Below are 22,206 nucleotides of genomic sequence, written 5' to 3' on the forward strand. Positions count from 1 at the left end.
ATGCTTAATTATCTGAAAACCAGTAATTCAGATTGTGTGCTCCCTTATTCTCCATGGCTGCCTTTTGGCCACTTAGAGGACTCACTGTGGTCTTCACTAGGGGTGGGAGGAGGAAATTAAAGAGTAGAAAGTCTACTCTAACCATTCAGAGTATAACCATCCTGATAAAGAATAGAGGGAGAGGAAATTGAACCTTTTGTTTCAAATGAAGTTTGTACATCATGTATATTGGTTTTCTTTGTTCATTTACCTAATTCCCATTAATAATCAAAAATCCATATATGTTATGTCCAAGAGTCAAAACTGGAGGAGTAAAGGACTACTGGCCAGGTGGTTCACATTATCCAACTCTCCTGGCCAGTGCCTTGAAATGAATCTTCATTTTCAAACTATAAATTCAAATATTGCCTAAATGGTTCTGAACTGTCAACAGCTCCTGTTTAAAGAATAAAAAAGATTGGCAGTAATATAAAGGATATAATTTTTGGGTTCTTCCCCAAATCTTCCTCACATCAGCCTTCAATAGACACTGAAATTGGTAAAATGATGCTTGAATGAGGACAGCCTTTATCCATTAGGATATGAGTACCATTGACCCCGACAAAGCAAGTAGTCTGTTAGATAACTTAGCTGTCATGTTAGAAAGGAGAAAGTGAGAAGTAAGAAGAACTACAATCTTGCAGCCTGTGGAACAAACACCACATTCACAGAAAGACAAGATGAAAAGGCAAAGGGCCATGTACCAGATGAAGGAACAAGATAAAACCTCAGATAAACAACTAAATGAAGTGGAGGTAGGCAACCTTTCAGAAAAAGAATTCAGAATAATGATAGTGAAGATAATCCAGGACCTTGGAAAAAGAATGGAGGCAAAGATCGAGATGATGCAAGAAATGTTTAACAAAGACCTAGAAGAATTAAAGAACAAACAAACAGATGAACAATACAATAACTGAAATGAAAACTACACTACAAGGAATCAATAGCAGAATAACTGAGGCAGAAGAACGGATAAGTGATCTGGAACACAGAATGGTGGAATTCACTACTGCGGAACAGAATAAAGAAAAAAGAATGAAAAGAAATGAAGACAGCCTAAGAGACCTCTGGGACAGCATTAAATGTAACAACATTCGCATTATAGGGGTCCCAGAAAGAGAAGAGAGAGAGAAAGGACCAGAGAAACTAGTTGAAGAGATTATAGTCGAAAACTTCCCTAACATGGGAAAGGAAACAGCCACCCAAGTCCAGGAAGCGCAGCGAGTCCCATACAGGATAAACCCAAGGAAAAACACACTGAGACACATAGTAATCAAACTGTCAAAAATTAAAGACAAAGAAAATTTACTGAAAACAGCAAGGGAAAAATGACAAATAACACAGAAGGGAACTCCCATAAGGTTAACAGCTGATTTCTCAGCAGAGACTCTACAAGCCAGAGGGAGTGGCATGATATACTTAAAGTGATGAAAGGGAAGAACCTACAACCAAGGTTACTCTACCTGGCAAGAATCTCATTCAGATTCGATGGAGAAATCAAAAACTTTACAGACAAGTAAAAGCTAAGAGAATTCAGCACCACCAAACCAGCTCTACAACAAATGCTAAAGGAAGTTTTCTAAGTGGGAAACACAAGAGAAGAAAAGGACCTACACAAATAAACCCAAAACAATTAAGAAAATGGTCATAGGAACATACATATCGATAATTACCTTAAACGTGAATGGATTAAATGCTCCAACCAAAAGACACAGGCTTGCTGAATGGATACAAAAACAAGACCTATATATATGCTGTCTACAAGAGACCTACGGCAGACATAGGAACACATACAGACTGAAAGTGAGGGGATGGAAAAAGATATTCCAAGCAAATGGAAATCAAAAGAAAGCTGGAGTAGCTACACTCGTATCAGATAAAATAGAATTTAAAATAAAGAATGTTACAAGAGACAAGGAAGGACACTACATAATGATCAAGGGATCAACCCAAGAAGAAGATATAACAATTATAAATATATATGCACCCAACATAGCAGCACCTCAATACATAAGGCAACTGCTAACAGCTCTAAAAGAGTAAATTGACAGTAACAGAATAATAGTGGGGGACTTTAACAGCTCACTTACACCAATGGACAGATCATCCAAAATGAAAATAAATAAGGGAACAGAAGCTTTAAATGACACAATAGACCAGATAGATTTAATTGATATTTATTGGACATTCCATCCAAAAACAGATCACACTTTCTTCTCAAGTGTGCACAGAACATTCTCGAGGATAGATCACATCTTGGGTCACAAACCAAGCCTCAGTAAATTTAAGAAAGTTGAAATCATATCAAGCATCCTTTCTGACCACAATGCTATGAGATTAGAAATGATTTACAGGGAAAATAACGTAAAAAACACAAATACATGGAGGCTAAACAATACGTTACTAAATAACCAAGATATCACTGAAGAAATCAAAGAGAAAATCAAAAAATACCTAGAGACAAATGCCAATGAAAACATGACGATCCAAAACCTACAGGATGCAGCAAAAGCAGTTCTAAGAGGGAAGTTTGCAGCTATACAAGCCTACCTCAAGAAACAAGAAAAATCTCAAATAAACAATCTAAACATACACCTAAAGGAACTAGAGAAAGAAGAACAAACAAAACCCAAAGTTAGCAGAAGGAAGGAAATCATAAACATCAGAGCAGAAATAAATGAAATAGAAACAAAACAATAGCAAAGATCAATAAAACTAAAAGCTGGTCTTTGAGAAGATAAACAAAATTGATAAAGCATTAGCCAGACTCATGAAAAAAAAGAGGGAGAGGACTCAAATCAATAAAAATTAGAAATGAAAAAGAAGTTACACAAGACACCACAGAAATACAAAGCATCCTAAGAGACTACAACAAGCAACTCTATGCCAATAAAACAGACAACCTGGAAGAAATGGACAAATTCTTAGAAAGGTATACCCTTCCAAGGCTGAACCAGGAAGAAATAGAAAATATGACCAGACCAATCACAAGCATTGAAATTGAAACTGTGATTAAACATCTTCCAACAAACAAAAGTCCAGCACAAGATGGCTTCACAGGTGAATTCTATCAAACATTTAGAGAAGAGCTAACAGCCATTCTTCTCAAATTCTTCCAAAAAATTGCAGAGGAAGGAACACTCCCACACTCATTCTATGAGGCCACCATAACCCTGAAACCAAAACCAGACAAAAATACTACAGAAAAAGAAAATTACAGACCAGTATCACTGATGAATATAGATGCAAAAATCCTCAACAAAATACTAGCAAACAGAATCCAACAACACATAAAAGGATCATACAGCATGATCAAGTGGGATTTATCCCAGGGATGCAAGGATTCTTCAATATACACAAATCAATCAATGTGATACACCATATTAACAAATTGAAGGAAAAAAACCATATAGTCTTCTCAATAGATGCAGAAAAAGCTTTTGACAAAATTCAACACCTGTTTATGATAAAAACTCTCAAGAAAGTAGGCATAAAGGGAACCTACCTCAACATAATAAAGGCCATATATGACAAACCCACAGCAAACATCATTCTCAATGGTGAAAAACTGAAAGCATTTCCTCTAAGATCAGGAATAAGACAAGGATGTCCACTCTCACCACTATTTTTCAACATAGTTTTGGAAGTCCTAGCCATGGCAATCAGAGAAGAAAAAGAAATATAAATTGGAAAAGAAGAATTAAAACTGTCACTGCTTGCAGATCACTTGATACTATAAATAGAGAATCCTAAAGATGCTACCAGAAAACTACTAGAGCTAATCAATGAATTTGGTAAAGTAGCAGGATACAAAATTAATGCACAGAAATCTCTTGCATTTCTATACACTAATGATGAAAAATCTGAAAGAGAAATTATGGAAACACTCCCATTTACCATTTCAAAAAAAAGAATAAAATGCCTAGGAATAAACCTACCTAGGGAGACAATAGACCTGTATGCAGAAAACTATAAGATACTGATGAAAGAAATGAAAGATGATACCAACAGATGGAGAGATATACCATGTTCTTGGATTGGAAGAATCAATATTGTGAAAATGACTATATTACCCAAAGCAATCTACAGATTCAATGCAATCTGTATCAAATTACCAGTGGCATATTTTATTGAATTAGAACAAAAAAATTTTAAAATTTGTATGGAGACACAAAAGACCCCAAATAGCCGAAGCAGTCTTGAGGGAAAAATACGGAGCTGGAGGAATCAGACTCCCTGACTTCAGACTATACTACAAAGCTACAGTCATCAAAACAGTATGGTAACGGCACAAAACCAGAAATACAGATCAATGGAACAAGATAGAAAGCCCAGAGATAAACCCATGCACCTATGGTCAACTAATCTATGAAAAAGGAGGCAAGGATATATAATGCAGGAAAGACAGTCTCTTCAATAAGTGATGCTGGGAAAATTGGACAGCTACATATAAAAGAATGAAATTAGAATACTCCCTAACACCATACATAAAAATAAACTCAAAATGGATTAGAGATCTCAATGTAAGACCAGACACTATAAAACTCTTAGAGGAAATCATAGGAAGAGTACACTTTAACATAAATCCCAGCAAGATCTTTTTTGATCCACATCCTAGAATAATGGAAATAAAAACAAAAATAAACGAATGAGACCTAATGAAACTTAAAAGCTTTTGTACAGCAAAGGAAACCATAAACAAGACGAAAAGACATCCCTCAGAATGGAAGAAAATATTTGCAAATGAATCAACGGATAAAGAATTAATCTCCAAAATATATAAATAGCTCATGCAGCTCAATATTAAAGAAACAAACAACCCAATCCAAAAATGGGCAGAAGACCTAAATAGACATTTCTGCAAAGAAGACATACAGATGGCCAAGAAGCACATGAAAAGCTGCTCAACATCACTAATTAGTAGAGAAATGCAAATCAAAACTACAATGAGGTATCACCTCACACCAGTTAGAATGGGCATCATCAGAAAATATACAAACAACAAATGCTGGAGAGGGTGTGGAGAAAAGGGAACCCTCTTGCACTGTTGGTGGGAGTGTAAATTGATACAGCCACTATGGAGAACAGTATGGAAGTTCCTTAAGAAACTAAAAATAGAATTACCATATGATCCAGCAATCCCACTACTGGGCATATACCCAGAGAAAACCATAATTCAAAAAGACGAATGCACGCCAATGTTCATTGCAGCACTATTTACAATAACCAGGTCATGGAAGCCACCTAAATGCCCATCAACAGACGAATGGATAAAGAAAATGTGGTACATATATACAATGGAATATTACTAAGCCATAAAAAGGAATGAAATTGGGTCATTTGTTGAGACGTGGATGGATCTAGAGACTGTCATACAGAGTGAAGTAAGTCAGAAAGAGAAAAACAAATATCGTATATTAACGCATGTATGTGGAACCTAGAAAAATGGTACAGATGAACCAGTTTGCAGGGCAGAAGTTGAGACATAGATGTAGAGAACAAACGTATGGACACCAAGGGGGGAAAGCCGCAGGGGTGTGGGGATGGTGGTGTGATGAATTGGGCCATTGAGATTGACATGTATACACTGATGTGTATAGAATTGATGACTAATGAGAACCTGCTGTATAAAGAAATAAAATTAAATTTAAAAATTTTTTTAAAAAGAAAGGAGAAAGCAAATTATAACTAGGGCTTTTGTGGAAGCAGATAAAAGGCATATGAAGAGTCTCAAACCTACAAGAATCTAGATGAACTTAGTTTAGTAGGGCATATTTTCAAAGATTTACTTCCCCTATTTCAGTTTCTCATAGTCAGTCTATCAGTGTGCTGTAAAGAATGACTTCCTAATATTACAGCACCAGGTACCAGTCCAATGAGTAGTACAGTGATTAAAATTCCTGGACACTAAATTATTAATATTTAGAATACCTACAAAATTAATTTATATACTCACTTTTTTAAAAAAAATATTACTATATTTACCATTATATCTTGTAACTGGTGAGGAAAGCTGCTGCTATGCTCTTCCTACCACCACTTAAATTCTGCTGATGCTTTGATTTCAGCACAGTCCTGAACATGTGACTGAGGCAAAGCAAATAACAGTGTACTCAGGATGATGAGAGGTGGTACAATATATACATAATAGCATGGGCTTAGAATTTAAGTTAGATGGACTTGGTGTTGAACCCTGGTTATGTCCTTTACTATCTATATAAGTTCGTACTGTATGAGTTTCTTTAATTTGGGATGGGGTAATGATAGTATTTACAACATAGAGTTCATATGAGGATTAAATAAAATAATGCTTGTAAAGCAATTTTCATAATACCTTAACATTTACTATAAGTATGGTTAAGATCCCAGTGGGGCAGAAGACAGTGCACCTGGGAATTTGTTAACTGGTTCACCAACATAAGATAGCACTATATTCAAGATGTCAAGATTAGGCCACCTCCAGGACCACCTGTCATGATAGGTCAAAGCCCCATATTATCTTGCTCCATCATTGTCAACATAATTATATATTTCTGTAGAGTTTGTTCCCTGTGACTCACAAAAATCTATAGTTTTACAAAATTAACCATACTTATCCAATCTGAATTGAGGTGCACTTTTAAGTATATGATCAAAATGTTTTCAAGCTTAAGGCATGTTACTGTGTCACTTTGATTGAACTCTCATTCTGAAATAAGTTCAGGTAAAAAATTGTAAAGCATAATAGAGAAAAATGAAAGATACTTGTACTAGAAACAACAGGTGTAACAGTGAACATATGTTGAAACTGACATAACAACAGTGGAAGAACATGTAGCTGCTGAAGAATCTTGGCAATCTGAGCCTGCAAAATCCTTTTATTAGCTGCCATAGCAGTATCCAGAAGGGTAATTAGGGATTTGAGCAGCATTACACAGGGTAATAGAGGGGGCTAGGAAGAACTGCAGCATGGCACAATAGCATGTGCCAGTCAGAGGAAGGCTGTGCATTCAGTTTGAAAAAATCAATGAAAGGAAGAAAATGCTATTAGTGCCTGTGATTGTTGAAGGGCTGACTTCAAGGTGATGGGTGAAGCTGAATCGAGTTGCTGTGAACCAAGAAGAGGCTCACAAATCTTTACTTCTAAAAATACCATTTCAGGTCTGCCCTGATTTGAAGATCTACAAAATTTCAAACGGACTTTGAATTGCATAGGCATCCAGTTTTAAAATAGGCACTACTTTCCCTTGTGGGGCCTCATGGGTGCCCTGGTAATAGCCTCCTAAAACACATATTAGTATCAGGCTATGGGTAAGCTATAAAAGTAAAGGAAAGGTTTACTAATAATCCAGAATAAAATGATTAATAAAATTAATCAGAAATAATAACAAAGGTATAAGAATGCATTCTCATTGTGTTTTTCCAGCAAGTATTTATTAAATATTTAATACATGCATAGGCCCACTAAGCAATGTATGAGATACCAAGAAATCTGATACACAGTCTTAATATAAAGAAACTGAGGAAAAATAAATTACATTGTAGAAGTTAAGATCATAAAATAAGAATGATAGGTGTCTTGGCAAAGGGTGTATGTAAATGTCAGTGATTCAACAACTGAAATGAACTTATTTAAATGCTCTGAGGTTCCTTAAAAAACTAAAAATAGAACTACCATACAACCCAGCAATCCCACTGCTGGGCATATACACTGAGGAAACCATAATTCAAAAAGACTCATGTACCACGATGTTCATTACAGCTCTATTTACAATAACCAGGACATGGAACCAACCTAAGTGTCTATCAACAGATGAATGGATAAAGGAAATGTGGCACATATATACAATGAAATGTTACTCAGCCATAAAAAGAAACGAAATTGAGTTATTTGTAGTGAGGTGGATGGACCTAGAGTCTGTCATACAGAGTGAAGTAAGTCAGAAAGAGAAAAGCAAATACCATATGCTAACACATATATATGGAATCTAAAATATATATATATATATATATATATATATGACTATATATATATATAGTCATGAAGAACCTAGGGGCAAGACGGGAATAAAGACGCAGACCTACTAGAGAATGGACTTGAGGACACGGGGAGGGGGAAGGGTAAGCTGGGACAAAATGAGAGAGTGGCATGCACATATATACACTACCAAACGTAAAATAGATAGCTAGTGGGAAGCAGCCACATAGCACAGGGAGATCAGCTTGGTGCTTTGTGACCACCTAGAGGGATGGGATAGGGAGGGTGGGAGGGAAGGAGATGCAAGAGGGAGGAGATATGGGGATATATGTATATGTATAGCTGATTCACTTTGTTATACAGCAGAAACTAACACAACATTGTAAAGCAATTATACTCCAATAAAGATGTTAAAAAAATAAAAAATAAATGCTCTGAGTCTCAGTTTTCTCACCTAAATAATTGTCATGTGAACTGTTAACTTGAAGTAGTTGTCAAAATTAAATTTTAAAATGTATATGAAAGTCCCTCCCTCCTCTGGAAGATGAAATAGAGACAATTTTGCCTCTTTCTTCTGCTAAATACAACTAAAAGTGTTGGGTATTATATAAAACAAACATAAGAACATTTGAAAGATAGGAAAAAATCAGACTAGCTAGGGAGCTCAGGACCCAAGGAACAATATGGCAAGGAGTTCCCTAGGTTTCATTGTTTCTATTCCTCATACATCCTAGACTTGCAGCTGAAGAATCCAGCAACTTGGAAATGACAATAGGCACAGACAATGAGAGCTCAAACAAATTCTGCTCTTTGTAATACAGGAACCAGGAAAGAGAGAGCCTAGGAGGATAACTTTGACAAAATAACCACTCTACAGCAGCAAGCCATCACTGCCCTCAAAAACAAACAAACAAACAAAAAAACCACCTGTCCCTACCCCCACCCATGTCACCAGAGGCTGAGTAGGGATCTGAGGCTTCTACCCTGACCAGGCTGTAACAGGGTGCCCCAACATGTGGGTAGGTGTGGTGTCAGAAAAGGCCAAGGAGCCAACTAGGATTTCCATCCTTACCAGGTGGTACTAACCTCCAGCCCCTGCATTGTTAGTGGAGAATTCATTGAAAGTACGGTCTTATATTCGCAATTGGCAGTAACAAGGCTCCACAACTCCTTTCAGGTGTGTTTTCAACACTGGAGTGTTGGGACTTTTACCATTACTCAGAGGCAATGAACCACATCCCTTCAGTATTGTTAGTGGAGGTCACATGGGGAGCAGTAATAAGGCACTGTAATTCCCATGCCAGGGAAGTATCAGTAGAGACCTAGTGACAAATTTAAACTCCCAGTCTTACCCAAAAATACCTTCCCTCCTCAGTTGGCAATGGAGGTTGAATAAGCAACCTGTATGTCTATGCACACCTGGCAATAAGGAGACAGTGCCCCCGCCTTTTCCTGCCAGAGCAGTGTCAAAGAAAGCCAATTTGAAAAGGTTTAAATAAGATCCAGAGTCTCACAGCATAATATACAAGGTACCAATATTTCAATCAAAACTCATGCATCATATGAAGAACTAGGAGAATTTCAACTTAAATGAAAAGAAATACAATCAATGGATATTGTCACTACAAGGACACAAATTCTAGAATTATCTGACAAATATTTTAAAGCAGCTGTTATAAAAATGCTTCAACAAAAATTTATAAACACACTGAAACAAATGAAAAAATTAGAAGTCTCATTAAAGAAATAGAGGATATAAAGGACCAAACAGAAATTTTACAACTAAAAAAATAACTAAATAAAAAAATATAAGTGTGCATCAGCAGATGAATGGATAAAGAAAATGTAGTGTGTATACACACACACACACACAATGGACTACTACTCAGCCATAAAAAAGAATAAAATTTTGCCATTTGCAGCAACATGGATGGACTTGGAAGGCATTATGCTAAGTGAAATAAGTCAGAGAAAAACAAATGTTGTATGATATCATTTATATGTAGAATCTAAAATTACAAGAAACTAGTGAATAGAACAAAAAAGAAGCAGACTCACAGATATAGAGAACAAACTAGTGGTTACCAGTGGGGGGAGGGGCAATAAATGGGTGGGGGAGTGGGAGGTACAAACTTTTGGGTGTAAGACAGGCTACAAGGATATATTGTACAACACGGGGGATATAGGCAATATTTTGAATAACTGTAAATGGATTGTAACCTTTAAAATTGTATTTTAAAAAGAATTAATTTAAAAAAATCAACAAATGGGCTCAACAGCAGAATGGAGGGAACAGATAAAAGAATCAGTGAACATGAATACAGAACAATACAAATTAATCAATATGAACAACAGAGAGAAAATAGACTAAAAAATGAAATAAACAGAGCCTCAAAAACCACAACAAAACATAGAATATTCATGTCATCAGAGACTTGGAGCAGAGAAGAAAAGGGCAGTCTAAGTTCCCAAATTTGGCAAAAAACATAAGTAAGCCTACAGAATCAAAAAGGTGAGCAAATCTCAAGTAAGATTAAGCCAAATAAATTTACGTTATAGTCAAACTTCTAAAAATGTAAGACAAAGAATAAAATTTCAAAGCAGCCAGAGAAAAATGACACCATAAGTAGAGAGAAAAAAACTACTTGAATGACAGTGGATTTCTCATCAGAAACGAATTAGGCTGGAAAGATGTGGCATAAAATTTTTCAAGTGCTGAGAAAAAAGAACTGTCAACCCAGAATCCTATGCCCAGTGAAAATATTCATCAGACACTAATTATAAACATAAGTAAGGAAACAAGTGATACCACTGCAGAATGGAAATCATCAAAGATATAGTAAAAGAATATGAAAATATAAATTTGACAACTTATATGAAATGTATTAATTCTGCAAAAAAGTAAAAACTACCACAACTCATGAAAATGAAATAATTTGAATAGCTCTCTAAACATTAAGGATATTGAATTCATAATTTAAAACTACTCAAAAAAGGGACTTTCAGGCTCAAATGGTTACACTGGAGAATTCTACCAAATATTTAAAGGAGACTTAACAAAACAAAAAGAAAACAAAAAGTGGAAACTAACCAAATGTGCATCACATCATAAATAGAAAACAAAATGGTATATCCATACATTGGAATATTATTCAACCATAAAAAGCAATAAAATACCAACACATGCTACAACATAGGTGAACCTTGAAAACATTATGCCAAGTAAATGAAGTTAGGCACAAAATTCCAAATATTATATAATTACACTTATATGAAATTTTTATAATATGCAAATGCATAGAGACAAAAAGTAGATTACTGGTTTCCAGGGTTTTTAGGGAAGGCAGAATGGAGAGTAACTACAAATGGGCACAAAGTTTCCTTTTAACGTAATGAAATACTCTGGAATTATACAGTAGTTATGATTACACAACCCTGTGGTTAAATTACAATTACACATTAGATGAGTGAATTTTATGGTATATGAATTATATATCATTTTTTAAAATCTTAAGCTAACATTAAGATTAATGTTGAAAAACTGAATTTTTTACCCCTACAACCGGGAAAAAGGCAAGGATATTCCCTCTCCCCAGTGTTATTCAAAATAGTATCAGGTATTCTAGACAATGCAACATGAAAAAGTAATGAATGACACATAGATTGGACAGGAAGATATAAAATTGCCCCTATGTGCAGAAAAAAACAAACATACATCAAAATAAAACAAAACAAAACAAATTAGAACAGTAAGTATGGTCAGCAAGGTTACAGGATATATAATAAGCATTAAAAATACAAACATAGAAAACACAAAAATCTTTCTCTATTCTACAGAAAAAAACCCATGGGTGCTGAAATTAAAAATGCAATGTCATTTACAATTACTCAAAAATGAAACACTTAAGTAATACTTGTAAGTCTAAAAAAACTCTTTTGAAAATTTGTGATGATTAAATTTATGTCAACTTGGTAAGGCTCCAAGATGTCTGACCAACTAGAAACAATAACCTAGATATTACTGTGAAGCTACTTTTTAGATGTGTTAACATTTGTCAGTACACTTTGTGTAAAGCAGACTGCCCTCCATAATGTGGGTGGGCCTCATCTACTCAGTTGAAGGCCTTAAGGGAAAAGACTGAAGTCCTGTGAAGAAGTAATTCTGCCTCCCTACTGCCTTTAGACTCAAAACTGCAACATCCATTCCTTCCCGAATTTCCAACCTGCCAGTCTGTCCTGCATATTTCAGACTTGCTAGTCTCTGCTTTCTTCTTCCTGCCCTCTCTTTAGTCCCACATCTACCCTATCACCAAGTCCTGTCATTTATACTTCTTAAACGCCTTTGAATACTGTCATTTGCCTTGATTCACCACCCCTGCCCCCTACCACCAAGATGCCAAAGTAAGTATTGAATAGTAAGTAATTTGCAAGAGACATAACTCTCTGAGGCATAATGCAAAGAAAAGACTTTAAATTGAGTTTGAAATAAATATTGAAAAATAAGTTTTCTGGCAAACCAACACCCACCCAAAACATGGGTTTTGTGAATGTATTTGAATCCTGTGGTGCAATGAACATAAGTATAGCAACAGTATATCCCAAACTTGTATCTATGTTAACTCAAATTCCCATAATTAAGACCTAGTAGAAGAAAATGCATCCCTCTTTTCAGGCATAAAATGACGTTACCTCAGTCTTTACTGTGTTACCCAAGTTAGCTGGCTGGAAAACAAACAAACAAAAAAAGCCAAAACCAAAAAAAAAAAAAAAAAACCAAAAACAAAGAAACAAACCAAAAAAAATTCCCAAGATATAAAGAAATCGTCAGAAACAGAAACAAATATCACACAGACTTTGGAAGCATCTGAAAGGGAATTTAAAATAACTATTATGATATGCTAAAATTTCTAAAGAAAAAGTTGGACAACATGTAGATCAGATGGGTAATTTCATGAGAGAAAATGGAAATAAGAAAGAATGAACTGTCAAAGCTAGAAATTAAAAACACACTAACATCACTAGATACAACACAATCAAGGTAAGAATCAGTGAACTTGAAGATAGATTTATAGAAATTATACAAACTGAAACATGAACAGACTATGGAACAAAGAAAACAGAACAGATCATCCAAGAGCTGTGGGACATATGCATATTTGGAATCATGAAGAGAGAAAAGAGAGAAAAAATGGGGAATAAAAAGTATTTGAAAAATATAGCCTAAGAATTTTATAAAGTTAATGACATGAACAAAAGCCCATTTCTAAGAAGCTTAGAAAAAAACAAATACACACACACACACACACATTCATACACCTAATCATTTTAAAATTGCTAAAAAGAGAGACAAAAGGAAAACATTAAAGGCAGTCAGATTAAAAAAGATATTACATATAGAAGAACAGGAATTAAAACAGTACTCTTTAGAAACTAAGCAAGCTAGAAAAAATAATGAAAGTAAAATAAGATTATATTTTTCCTATTTTAGTTACTCTAAAAGATAGTTGGCTATTTAAAGCCAAAATAGCAGGAAAATATAGTATGTTTATAGCATATGTAAAAGTGACATGTTTGAAAACATGAACATAGAGGATGGAAAATAGGAGTTGAGAATATAGTGTAATAAGTTCCTTTCATTACATGTGAAGTAGTATAATATATGAAAGTTAACCCTGATTTTATAAATGTTGTATATTGCAAATTCTGGGTGAACCACTAAATTTTTTAAAGAGATATGAATAATAAGTCAATAGGGATTAAAAATTAAATAATAAACATGTCTTTTTTAGTACAAATTTTTTAAAAAGATAGTACAAATCAAAACAGCTAGCAAGATGATAAATTCCAATCCAATCACATCAATAATAACATTAAATGTAAATGGCTTAAACTTGCCAATTAAAAAACAAGTATAGGGTTAGATGAAAAAGCAAGGTCCAAATTAAGCTGCCCACAAGCAACCCACTTGAAACATAAAGATATAGATAGGTTAAAAAATAAAAGGATGGAAAAAGATATGCCACACAATACTAACCAAAAGAAAGCTAGAATAGCTATATTGATATCAGACATATTAGGCCTTAATTTAAAGGATATTTATTAGAGAAAAATAGAGACATTACATAATGATACAGAGGTCAATTTTCCAAGAATTCCCCAATAATTCTGAATGTGTATTCACCTAATAGAGCTTCAATTTACATAAAGCAACCTGATAAAAAAGAAAGACATAACAGACATATCCAAAATTATAGTTGGAAACTTCCACGGTCCACACACATTAATTGATAGAGTAAGTAGGAAGAAATCAGTAAGGATATACACGATCTGAACAACATGATCAACCAAATTGGCATAGTGAATATTTATAGAACAGTCTACCTAATGACAACAGAATGCACAGTCTTCTCAAATGCTTATCAAAATTTGCAAGATACACAGTATTCTGGACTACAAAACAAATCTTAATAGATTTAAAAGAATAAAGATGATATAAAGTATGCTCTTGGACCTTAACAAAATTAAACTAGAAATCATAACAAAAGAGGAGGTTTTAATGGAAGTCTAAAATGAATAAAGGAAAATAAAAATACAACACATGAAAATTTGTTGATATAATTAATGTGGTACTTAAAAACATATAGCATTGAATGCTTGTATGATAAAAGAAATAAAATGCAAAAAATATCAGTGATTTAAGTTTCTACTTTAAGAAACTAGAGGAAGAAAAACATATTAAATTAAAAGAAAACAAGTCAAAGGAAGGAAATAACAGAAGATGAGAGTGAGTATCAATTAAATTGAAATATAAAACAATGAAAAATCAAAGCAAGAAAAAGCAAAAACTGGTTCTTTGGGAAAAAAATTGATGCCTTTAGCCAGAATGACAAAAATAGAAAAAGACACAAGTTATTAATATTACAGATGAAAGAGGGGCCATTACTTTTGACACCCCAGATATTAAAAGAATAATACTAGGGACAATTCTATGTCCACAAATTTGACAACTTGGATGAAATAGTCCAATTCCTTGAAAAACACAAAATACCAAAATTCACTCAGTAGAAAATAGGTAGCCTGAATAGTTCTACATTTATTTTATAAATTAATTAATAGTTGAAACTTTCCAGAAAAAGGAAATCTCAAGCACACACAGTCTCTCTGACAAATTCTACCAAACATTTATTGAAGACATAAAACCAATTCTGCACAATCTCCTCCAGAAGTAGAATAGGAGGGAGAACTTCCAGACTCACACTATGAGGCCAGAATTCCACTAGTAAACCCAGACAAAGACATTTAAAGAAAGAAAATTATAGAACAATATCCCTTAGGACAACAGTTGCAAAAATCTTCCACAAAATACTAGCAATTAAATTCAGCAATATAGAAAAAGGATAACACATCATGACCAAATGTGATTTATCCCAGGAATACAACTTGGTTCAATATTAGAAAATGCAGCCAATGTAAGTAGTCATATTAATAGACCTAAGAAGAAAAGCCATATGATCACATCAATGGGTTAGAAGTAAAGATACCCAGCCAACTAGGAGTAAAGGGGAAATTCTTCAAACTGATTAAGGGCATGTACAAAATCCTAATATAAACATATAACTTAATGGTTTAAAAAAACTGAATGCTTCTCCCTAAATTCATGAATAATGCAAAGATGTCCTCTTTCAGCACTCTTATTCAAGAATTTACTAGAAGTCTTAGGTAGTGCATTATGGCAATCGATCAATCAATAAAGTGACAAGAATACACCTTGGAAAGGAAGAAATAAAACTGTCCCTCTTTGCAGATGACATGCTTGTATAAATAGAAACTCTTAAAGAATCTTTAACCTTTTCAAGAGCAAAGTAACCTTTTCAAGAGCATATAGTACAAAATCAATATACAAAAAGCAACCAAGCAACCATGTTTCTACTTACCAGCAATGAATAATTGGAATTTCGTATTAAAAACAAACAAAAATACCATGACAACAACACCCCCAAAATTACTCAGGTTTGTACTTTACAAAACATGAGCAGACTCTGTATGCTGAAAACTACTAAATATCGATGAAAAAAAAATCAAAGAAGATATCACTTCTCCCCAATCAGATCTATTTGTTTAAAGCAACCCCAATAAAAATCTAGGCAGGCTTTTAAAAATAGGTATCAACAAAATGCTTCTAAAATCTCTATGGAAAGGCAAAGAAACTAGAAAAGCCAAAACTATTTCAAAAAGAGAACATGGAGGACTTAGAATACCTAAGTTTAGAATTTACTATGAGGCTACAGAAATTAAGACAGCGTGGGTTTGCTGAAAGGATAAACTCATAAATCAATGGAATAAAACAGGAAATCTAGAAATATATCCATAAAATTATAGTAACAAAGTTTATAGACTACTTGCCTTCTATATGGAGAATACAAGTATTTTTAAATTGAAGTATAATTGACATACAATATTTGTATATTAGTTTCATGTGTACAACACAGTGATTCAACATTCGTATATATTGTGAAGTGATCCTCACAGTAAGTCTAGTTACTATCAAAGTGTTTGCTTCTGACACTAGGAACAAGACTCTCTAAAATTGCAGTTCATTACCTATTTGGGGGTGCACATCCTTTTGAGGGCAGGAACTGCTTCTTGTTCATTATTATTCTCCTTTGTTCTATGGATAGAATTAATTCATCAAATTCCAGTTTTGCCACTTACTAATGCCATGAATGTGGGGGAGAGAGACTTCTAACTCAGTTTCCTCTCCTGTAAAATGGAGGTAATGTTATATACCCCATAAGGTTGTTTTTCAGGGTAAATGACATCATGCATGTAATGCCATCAGGAGCCTGAATAGTGTATCAGTAACTTCCTTAATTGTTAGCTGGTGACCTTAGGTTGGGTGTCCTAGAGGTAGTGATTATTGAGGAAATATTCTCAGAAAAAAAAAGGGAATATGAGAAGTAGGATAGGGCAGAGGAAGTTGCTAAACAAGAATACGGTCTCAAATTTAGAGTAGATTCAGCATGATCCCAAGGGGAGCTCAGGAACACAAACTGCATCTCAGAAATAGCCCCATCTTAAGTGAGTTTCTTGTATGTAGTGGGTCCATTCTTAGCTGTGGGTTACCTGGGAGTGTAAGTTTGAGGTGGCTTCTGTGTGGCAGACAGGAATTCACTGGAGAAAGGGGCCAGCTGTGAGCAGTAAGCACTCACAGAAGCTGGAGGAAAAAATGCACCTCCCAGTGACAGGGCAGGGCACTGACAGCATCCTCTAAATTTTATTGGGATCATCTGATTATTATACCAAGATATTAAATGTAAACTATGGCTTTAAAAGTAATATATTGGGGCTTCCCTGGTGGCGCAGTGGTTGGGAGTCTGCCTGCCGATGTGGGGGACGCGGGTTCGTGCCCCAGTCCGGGAGCGTCCCACATGCCATGGAGCGGCTGGGCCCATGGGCTATGGCCGCTGGGCCTGTGCGTCCAGAGCCTGTGCTCCGCAACGGGAGAGCCCACAGCAGTGAGAGGCCCGCCTACCCCCACAAAAAAACAAAAAGTAATATATTGACATGTACACACTGCTATATTTAAAATAGATAACCAACAAGGACCTACTGTATAGTGTAAGGAACTCTGCTCAATACTCTGTAATAACCTAAATGGGAAAAGAATTTGAAAAAGAATAGATACATGTATATGTAAAAAATAAAAGTAATATAATGGAATTAAGCCAATTATAGAATATCTCTCCTCCAACAGTAATAAAAAGACCACGTTAGCAACAAAGAAGAAGCACAATATGACTTGGAGCAGATACTCAATAAATGTTTCTTAAACGAACGAAGTTCAACTAAGATACTAGTAGTAAAAAAACATGGTTGCTATGGTTAATGAGTACCTAATATGTGCCAAGTATAAAGTAGATTATTTTCATAAGGCATTACTGATCTTCCTAACTACCCAACAAGGGGGTGTTATGAATTCAGTATTAAAGGAGAATAAAATGATGCTCAGAGAAAGTAATGCTTGTTTGGATCAATAATAAAGATAATAGTTTCCAGTCATTCAGTGTTTATGTGCCATGCCCCAAGTTAAATGTAATTCTCATTTCTTACCTATGACAAATAAATTCCTATTGTCATGTTACAGGTAAAGGAACTAAGGCTCAGAAGTAAGGCAACCTGCCTAAGATCACACATTTGTGTATGTATCTGTAGGAACAAAGAAATGAATCCAGGGTTCTCTGATCCTGAAACCCCGGATCTTTCCACTGCACAACTGTTGTTACTTTTCTACCCGTGAAGGATGCTTAACAAGCTGCTTTACGCTGATCAGAAGTGTTTAATGGCAGTTAGCCAAGTCTTTGATTAATTTGCTTTTCCTTTTTCTCCTAATCAAGACATAATGAATTAATGTGATGTGTTTGTAAAGTATTTCAAGATATGGCTATATCAGGCAAAAGTAAGAAAATAGGTATTAATTTAAAAAAAAAAGACTTGGTGATCATTGGAGTAGGGGACCACTTTTCTACTGGGAAACTCAAATTTATAATTTGAAATCTTCTTGAAGATTCCATGTCTCCTAACCAGTTGATCTTTAACAATGATATTTAACAGGAATTATTTGCCATACATGCTGTCCAACTACATAATTTCTTTGTGAATGTTATTTGCAGACAATAATGTATAATAGTAAAGGTAAATGTCACAGAGTGTAGTATTAGTGTATATTGTTCATAACATATCTAGTAAAAGTGCTGATGAAAATGTTATGATTAAAGTTTTTAATCACATCTCACATAGATGATTACCTAATTATCATCCCCAAAGTCTTTGCAACTTTTAATGTAGCCTTATGCATTTTAAAAATGACAGCTAAAAGAAATCATCTGACCCAAATACTAATAATGAAAGAATATCAACTACCTTAAATAAAATGAAATGAGAAAATAATTTTACATTTTAGTATTATTGTAGATGAGTGACAGAATATTGATACAAATGCATGCTTTGCAACTTTTTCTTCAAACCTATTTTATAGGAAAATATGTAAGTATTAATAATACTTATTAATAATAGTAAGCATTGCCATTAAACTAGTAATGGTGTGTATATCAAATTGTAGAGGGGAAAATAAAGATGAATTAAGGTAGAAACAGTTCTCACCAAGGAAAAAGGACAAACATGCATTTCCTTACCTATCGAGCATTGGTGTCGGTGTGAATATTAAAGAGGAAAGTATTTGAATGTGAAGCTCTGAATCTTAGGAAGATAACTGGCAAAGGTGCACCTTGAACCACAATAAACTCTAATTATCTGTTCACACCCACAATATCACCAGTCATTAAGTGCATGATGTGCAGTTAGTTGTGTCTCTTAGCAGCTCTTACTTAGTTGTTTAATTAACTCTTCTATAGCTTGATCTACCAAATTCTGATCAATGAGAGTGTAAGATCCCGGGGGAGTGGCCATGACTTCAGCACACAGCCAGAAAATTTGCTCAGTATTTGATAGTTAAGATCAGGGGGGAAATTCTTGCTGAAATGAAATATTTTAAACATCTATTGACATTTGAAACTAACTTGCTTCTGACCTTTAATGAAACAATGAATCCAAGTGAGACAGGCCTGGGACCTGGGACCCTTTGCTGCAGTGCAGCAAAGCTTGCACCTGGACACACCTCTCCTGAAGCTAAAAAATACAAAGAAACTATACGGGGCTAAAAATAACTGTGTGCATTTCCAGTTGGGGCAAATTCCGGACCCAAAAGATACAAAAGACAAAAAAAAAAAAAAAAACACCTGCCATTTCTGAAGAGCCGGGAGCAAAAACTGGGTGTTGGGAGCAAAAGCCCGGAACTTCACATGCCCCGCTGCACTCAACACCACAAAGGGGTGGGCAAACCACCTGAGCCAGACCTCCACCCTGACCCCTGGACACACCCCTACCCTCACCCCATATAAGGAACGAGCTTGCCATTCCCCACCCCCTCGGGGAGCTGAGCAAGGGAACCTATTACTTATTTTTGCTCCCTCCTGCAGCTGGCGCAGGGGCCCCAATAACGCCTTGCCTGAATTTATTTTCTGGTCTCTAGTTAATTTCTATTGACTGGGGAATGCCAAGAACCCTGGTCAGTATGACAAGGAGCAAACTGGGGAATTCAACACTCCACTCCTGTAACAGAATGAGGTTAAGCAAAGGGAGAAGCAAGCATGCACCCTAAGCAGTACCTGTAGTGGCATAAATTCCTTATATAAACTGGGCTTCCTCAAGTAGGTAGCTACCAAGAGATAGTGGATAAGCTCTCAGGTAAGTTTCTGGCTTCCATGTGTATTAGCAGAGAGGTTCCATTAAAGGTGTCTGGTGTTAACAAACAAACAGTATAGGAATCTTGAAGCTCCTATCTTATCAAACCCTCCTGAATCCCCCAACACAAATGTACACATACACACACACACACACACACACACACAAATTCTTTCCCTTACTCCTGCTGATTAACATCTTTTCCCTTATTTCTCTGAATGACCTCTCCATTACAGATGGTATTAGATGTAAGTAATAGTAGTGTCCTTATTAGGGTAGATTGAACATGTAGCTCAGTATAACACATATTTCCTGATCAACTTTGGTGTAGGATAGGTGTTGGAGACACAGAAATAAATGATAGGGGAAAAAAGTCCAAGGGTCAGATTTGAAGTCCTCTGTTCTGTCTGCTACAATGGGTGACAAAAGCAAAGCACTTCTGCCACAGTTCTTCAGGAAAATGCAATTTGCTAGCATCACACTCACTCGTGGAGCTTTTATGTCTTCATTTAGAGGTCTGTAGAATATTGTCCCCAAACAAGCTGTATCAGACTCACCCAGGAACTTGTTAGACATGACTATTTTTGGCCCTACCCAGACTGACTAAGACACTCTGAAGGTAGAGTTCATCAATCTGGAGTTAATCAAGCCCTCCTGGTGATTTTGAAGCATACTCAAGTTTCTTGGAGAACCGCCATCTTATTTCATAGTTTAGGCCTAAATGGTTACATCTTTTCTCTTTCAGTTTCCATGAACAGCCAAACAGTCCCCAGTAGCACTGGTTTTGAAGCAATTCCAGGTCCAGCTTCCTTAAGGATGAAAGACCACAAAGAATAAGGTCAAGTGATCTCAGCCTTCCTGTCTGAACCCAGCCTCAAGTTGATCCAGCAGCTGAATGCAGCCATAGGAATGAGCCCAGGTTAGACCAACAGAATTGCCCAAGCAACCCACAAAATCATAAGATAACATATGTTTTTAAGCCACTAAGTTTGGGGGTTATTTTTAATGCAGTGTTAACTAAACCAGGGTGCCTGGACTATATACTGAAGAATATGAGGGAGCCACTGAAGAGGTTTAAAGATAGATAGGAATAGGATCAGATCTACGTTGTTAACATACCACTCTAGCTACAGTATAAAGGCTGGAGAGAAAAAATAGGTAGCGGAAAGAGCAAATTTATGCAAAGATATCATGCCCTGAATCAGAGCTACGTATGTCATTTAGTTTTGGTTGTATTACATAAGCTCAAGGTGTTGTTATAGCTCAAAAGAACCGAAAAACCATGGGATGTGTCCATAATGTTGGAAGAGGCAGGAAAGAGCATGTTCAACCCATTTCATAAACTGGTTGCATCTTCCCTCCTGTTAGGCCACTTAGGAAACTATATGGGTATTACTGTGATGTAATGTCTTGCACTTATTCATCCAAGTTTTCAAACGACAGGTGGAAGCACTTTTATTGGCAGAACGATCTCAAAACCAAAGAAGGAAAATTGGCTGACTTTTTTCAACACAGCCTATAGATTTGTGTTACTTCCTTCACATACTCTAGATGTGATTTTTTTGAGTTAAGTGTGTAAACCCAGATAGTTATTGTGTTTCTCACAATTCAATAACTAAAATCAATCAGTGGTGACATGGGGGAGATATAGTCAAGGAAATACTACTAGTCTGTTCTGGGCAAGAGATATATCATCCTAGATAATAGCAGAGGCCCGGAAATAAGACAAACCCAAGTTTGAATCCCAGGTCTACATCTTTAAAAACTGTGTTACCTTGGGCAAGGTAAGCCTCTTTTAAGTCTTCATTCCCTGTGTGTGATGGAGTTAACAATGAGATAATATACTTTAAAACATCTTGGCACAGTGTCTGGAAAACAGTCAGGATATTATCAATGGCATATGATAATGA

This window comes from Hyperoodon ampullatus (genome assembly GCF_949752795.1).
Source record: "Hyperoodon ampullatus genome assembly, chromosome: X".
NCBI classification, from domain to species: Eukaryota; Metazoa; Chordata; class Mammalia; order Artiodactyla; family Ziphiidae; genus Hyperoodon; species Hyperoodon ampullatus.